The sequence below is a fragment of the Palaemon carinicauda genome, chromosome 5 (assembly GCF_036898095.1).
Source record: "Palaemon carinicauda isolate YSFRI2023 chromosome 5, ASM3689809v2, whole genome shotgun sequence".
Taxonomy (NCBI): Eukaryota; Metazoa; Arthropoda; class Malacostraca; order Decapoda; family Palaemonidae; genus Palaemon; species Palaemon carinicauda.
In genome coordinates, this window is record NC_090729.1 from 187,530,894 (window position 1) to 187,536,857 (window position 5,964).

The 5,964-nt window shown below is 34.8% G+C and overlaps 1 long non-coding RNA gene across 1 annotated transcript; it reads right to left on the minus strand.

Annotated features, from left to right (window-relative positions):
* Positions 1-607: 607 nt before the first annotated feature.
* LOC137640720 (uncharacterized) lies at positions 608-2,100 on the minus strand. Its single transcript, XR_011044464.1, has 3 exons — positions 1,971-2,100; positions 1,597-1,759; positions 608-1,031 (listed from the first exon to the last, which is right to left on the minus strand). It is a non-coding gene; the product is annotated as an uncharacterized lncRNA (long non-coding RNA).
* Between the last annotated feature and the right edge of the window lie 3,864 nt (positions 2,101-5,964).

Sequence of the window (5,964 nt, forward strand, 5' to 3'; positions counted from 1 at the left end):
AACACCAACCAGTAATAATTTTTGTTATTGAAACCCCGGTAACATTACCTTTCTTATTTGAAAATTTGTAGTGATCAAGTCAAATGAAATAAAAAATTGCTGCGAGACTTAAAAAAAAAGAATAAATTTTACGAAGTACAATAAACATTGCTTAAAATAAGCACATTTACTTAAACAGGTTAGGAGGAAATAATTCAAAAACTACAATACGTATTAAATACAATTTAATTCTACACTAAATACTACAAAGGATTTTGCAGTTTTATATATTGCAGTAAGAATTTCCAGTGTAATATACTGGAACTAGAACTAGAATCTATTATTGTAGAGCAGATGAATCAACTTCTCCAGGCAAACTATCTTTAGCTAATCGTACATTTCACTTAATACCTTGTTGAACACCTCCAACCAGTAAACAAATTTTTGTTATTGAAACTCTAGTAACATTACCTTTCTTATTTGAAAATTTGTATCGATCAAGTAATATATTGTGAAAAACTGCTGTGGGACACAAAGTATAACTTTTACGAAGTACAATAAACATGCCTTAAATAAGCACATTTACATGGACAGGTTGGGAGGAAATAAAAATGTAAAAACTAAAATACGCATTTAAGTACAGATTTAATTTTACACTAAATAGTAAAGTATTTTCCAGTTTTATATATTGCAATAAGAATTTCCAGTGTAATATACTGGAACTAGAACTATAATTTATTATTGTAGAGCCAGATGAATCTACATTCTTCTCCAGGCGAAGATGATCTTTCCCTAACCGTACATGCTGCAGTTTTTCCTCCTCCAACGTAGTATTGTAGACGAAACCAATCTCATTCTTCAAGAGAGCAGAACCAATCCAATCCTTAAGTCTTCCATTTGTGTGCAACCGAATAACAGTTCGTAGATGAACAGCAAACTATCTTTTCGCCGTTTATAATTCATAAGTTTCGAAGATTCTTTCGACTAACCAGTAGCACAGTGCAGAGTCGAATATCTAAATTAGCCAATGTTCCTCACGACGAAAGTAGAACCTGTGGAAAAGGCAACATTCGTCAATGACAGTCCATAAAATTTCATAAAAAGTTGGCTTACTGCTAAAGACTTAAACCGATTACATAGCATTAAAACCCAATTCAAATTGTTAGAATACCATAGTAAGTAGTAACTTTGATAAAATACCAATAAAGACCAGTTCAAGCTGCTATTTATCGATTGGATTTCAAACTATGCACAAGTTCTTTTAAGTACAGAAATTTGACAATGTGAGATAAGTTCAAGTGTTAGAACCCAAGTTTAATAACCAAGCTTTTAAGAAAATCCTTTAACCATTAAGGGCTATATGCCAATTACAAATGTAGTTTAAGACGTTAAAAAGTTCTAAAGTAGAAACTTTAAAACTTGCTCAAGTTACAATCTTATTACAAACTTCTTACAACAAGGATTCACATGCTTTAATAGCAAGCCATCCTTCTGCCCAAGGATAGTTTAAGACTACCGTACGAAAAATATCCTCCCCAAATCCAGGAGCTCCGCCCCTGACCGGGAGGATTGGCTTGCAGTATTATAAATATATAAATTTATTTGGAAGGTCCTTACCTTAACACAAGATGTCAAATGCTGGAACGCAAATTGCCCTCGTTCACTGGATCGACAAAATACCCTTTTATCCAGTTTCCAGATTCAAATATAATTTTTTACTAGAAGCAAAATGACTTTGTTCACTAGAACGCCCACTTCACTCATTGACAAGTCCAGATGTCTGGAAAAAATAGAGGGAAAATTTAGTCAATTACTGAATACTAGTAGGTTAAAGCAAATGATCATATTACTATTTAAATTACCCATGTCCATTCTAGCAATATGAGTTTTGAGAAAAGCGTTGTGTACTTTACTTATAACACGGATAAGAAACTGCGTAAAGGAATACCATAAAAATAAATAGAAAAGATACAAAAAGTTCGAAACCTTACCCACAACACCTAAAATCCATAAAATTCCCCATTACACAGAAGATACATTAAACTTAACAAAGACAGTAATAAATGAGTCGTCTTACTTTTCACACAATACTCCGCACTTATAATAACGTTTTGACACTCAGAAATCAACGGATATTATACTTACGAAGAGTCCCATGATCGCAACGAAGGCTCGTCTCTATAAGCAAAGGATGACGATAGCTGGAACTATTTTTTCTATTCAAGGACTTCTGACACAGTTGTGGAACGAATGACAGATGGCAGCACTATGCGCAGTCTGAATTCTAGTTTGAATTTGAAATAAAGTATTTCTAAATTGACCATTATAAAAATAAGTAATCTATCAGGTAAGTACAGCATCAGGAAATATATCATAAATGCGACCCACAGAGGATATATATTGGGATAATATGATTTATTATTATATAATCATTATAATAAGATAACGTAGTAAAATTCATCCCTTCTTAACTTTAACATTTATTTTTTTTGATGGCTCTCTCCCCATCGGACGGTGTCGGTGACTGTTGGCACTCGGTAACTGGTGGCACTTAGGTACAGTTGGTGTTCGATGACTCAGTGACCGTTGGTGCTTAGGAATGGAAGGAGCACTGTGACTGTTGGCACTCAGTGACCGTTGACACTTTGTGACCATTGGCACTAAGTGACCGTTGACAGTTTGTGACTGTTGGCATTCAGTGACCGTTGACACTTTGTGACCGTTGACACTTTGTGACCGTTGGCACTCAGTAACCGTTGACACTTTGTCACCATTGGCACTCAGTGACCGTTGACACTTTGTGACCATTGGCACTAAGTGACCGGTGACAGTTTGTGACTGTTGGCATTCAGTGACCGTTGACACTTTGTGACCGTTGGCACTCAGTGACCGTTGACACTTTGTGACCATTGGCATTCTGTGACCGTTGACACTTGGGCGTCTGTGACTGTTAATACACAGTGACCGTTGACACTTTGTCACCGTTGGCACTCAGTGACCGTTGACACTCACTGGCCATCGGCACTCAGTGACCGTTGGCACTCAGTGACCATTGACACTCAGTGGCCATTGGTACCCAGTGGCCATTGTCACTCTGTGTCCGTTGGCATCTAGTGACAGTTGGCACTCAGTGGCCGTTGGGACTCAGTGACCGTTGGCACTCAGTGACTTTTGTCACTCGGGACGTCAAAATCATGGATTAATGAATCAATTTTCAGTTTCTCTTCATAATATTTTTCCTACAACATTATGATCTACGATACCAAATGAAAATGAAAATAGCAAATAATTAGCAGCGATAAAATTAGAAAAATAAACATAAACATTTTGAAACAAGCAAGTCAAAATCTTATGCAACATTCTTATCCTGAAACTGTCTGCTAACTGCAGAAGACGAGATCAAATAATCTTCACAGCTATAGGTATTGTTTGGGTAACCGAGCCCTTAGGTCCATACTAGGCTTCTTATTCATTTTAATGCCCTACGCCATTTACAGTCCGCCTCCAGGCAAGGGTCCTTGGTAGCATAAGGCTAGCTTTATCTTGACTAACCAAATGAGATGATTTTTTGTGCATGGCAACATTGTCGACAGAATTAACACTGCAAAGATTGAAAACAATTAACACTAAGTAGAGATGCTGAGAAATTTTTCTGCATTATTTCCCCCAAAGGATAATTACTTGTTTCTTTCTATCTCGTTAACTACCTTTGCTGTATTGTTAAACCCGATGAGCTGTGAAAGCTGACGAGCTTTTCGTTATGTGATTGAAAGAACGCAAGCAATTTTCTACCTAATGGTTTGATTAGTGAAAGATGGGTGTCGTCTGTCAATGGTAAATTGCCATATTTTTTTCTTATATAATAGAAAAAACTCCTGCATGAACAGCCAAATTACACAGACTAATAAACTATAAGAAACTGGAAAGAGATTTGCATATAAACATACCTGGTGATAACCTTCCACGAATTATCAGACGAATGAGCTCTGATAAGCAAAAGGAATCCTTATGAGCGATGCTCTTTAGGGCGAAAATCCCATTGATTTACAGTATTTACTTCCATTGTCATTTGGGAATTCATTACAAGCAATATTAGCCCATAAATGGGATAACCAAAAGGAGTTAATTTCCCTGCACACGAGAAAAGGAAAAATATCAGTGGGATTATGACCCTTCCGGGCTTACGCCATAAGGTCGAATTCTGCTGGTTTTGAGATCAATAAAAGGCACGCGTCTTTGGAACAGGTAGTAAAGACGTTATTATCTGGGAGCAATTTAAAATAGTTTTTATTAGTCCCGTTTTATTATAGCTCTGTCACATCGAAGTTTATCTTTGTCGTAAAAACGAAAAGAATAAAAAAGATAAAAACTTAAATTATAAAGTTGAGAGAGAGAGAGAGAGAGAGAGAGAGAGAGAGAGAGAGAGAGAGAGAGAGAGAGAGAGCGAATAAATAAGGTGATATAGTTCAAAGTTTAAGAATATCTATATTGAGAGAGAGAGAGAGAGAGAGAGAGAGAGAGAGAGAGAGAGAGAGAGAGAGAGAGAGAGAGAGAGAGAGTACGAATAAATAAGGTGATATAGTTCAAAGTTTAAGAATATTTATATTAAGAGAGAGAGAGAGAGAGAGAGAGAGAGAGAGAGAGAGAGAGAGAGAGAGAGAGAGAGAGAGAGAGAGAGAGAGAGAACCCAATTTCTTTCCTTAAAGCATAATAATAATTAGATCACTTAAATCATATATATATATATATATATATATATATATATATATATATATATATATATATATATATATATATATATATATATATTGATAAGAGAGAGAGAGAGAAAGAGAGAGAGAGAGAGAGAGAGAGAGAGAGAGAGAGAGAGAGAGAGAGAGAGTGAGAGAGAGAATAAATAAGGTGATATAGTTCAAAGTTTAAGAATATTTATATTGAGAGAGAGAGAGAGAGAGAGAGAGAGAGAGAGAGAGAGAGAGAGAGAGAGAGAGAGAGAGAGAGAGAGAGATTCAAATAAAACAATTAAAGCTCCATTGGCGAGTTACACCGCAATTTCTTCTTCATTAAAGAGAAAGAGAATTGCTATTAAATTGCTCTTTTTCATTAAAATTACGTTTTGGTTGAGAGAAGTTCCTGGTATTGAAGTTTCAAAGTTATAAACAAGTGTTAATGCAACCTGCCTCTTTGTTGAGATTCATCAGTGTATTTTACTTTGCGATATATATATATATATATATATATATATATATATATATATATACATATGCATATATAGATATATATATATATATATATATATATACACACATATATATATGTACATATAAATACTATATATATATATATATATATATATATATATATATATATATAAGTACATATATATATATATATATATATATATATATATATATGTGTGTGTGTGTGTCTATATATATATATATATATATATATATATATATATATATATATATATATATATATATATACAGACTCAAAACAATATCCAACAGATTTTATAGATTACAGAACAAACCCCCCCCCCCAAAAAAAAAGAAGAAATATTGGGAGTTAAATAGTAGGACAAAATTAGAAATGAAATTATAAGAGAGATTACTCGAGTGCCGTATATGGATGAGATCATGGTGAGGGGTAGATGGAGATGGTTAGTGCATGCTCTTCGCACTCCCCAAGAGAGGTTAGTTCACCAAACTCTTAACTGGGCTCTACACGGCACTAGAAGAATTGGAAGACCCAGACCTATATAGTTGAAGAATATGAAGTGTTAAGTAGGAGATGATTGGAGAAATGATTTAAAAACACAAAATAGAGACGACTGTGAAATCTAACCGAGGCCCTTTGCGTCAATAGGCGTAGGAGGAGATGAAGAGGATGATAATGATATACTCGGAGTATTTTGCAAATTGAAAGTCAAGAAAGAAAAATAGGTGCTACTATAGCGTGAGGTCTACCACACTATAGCGT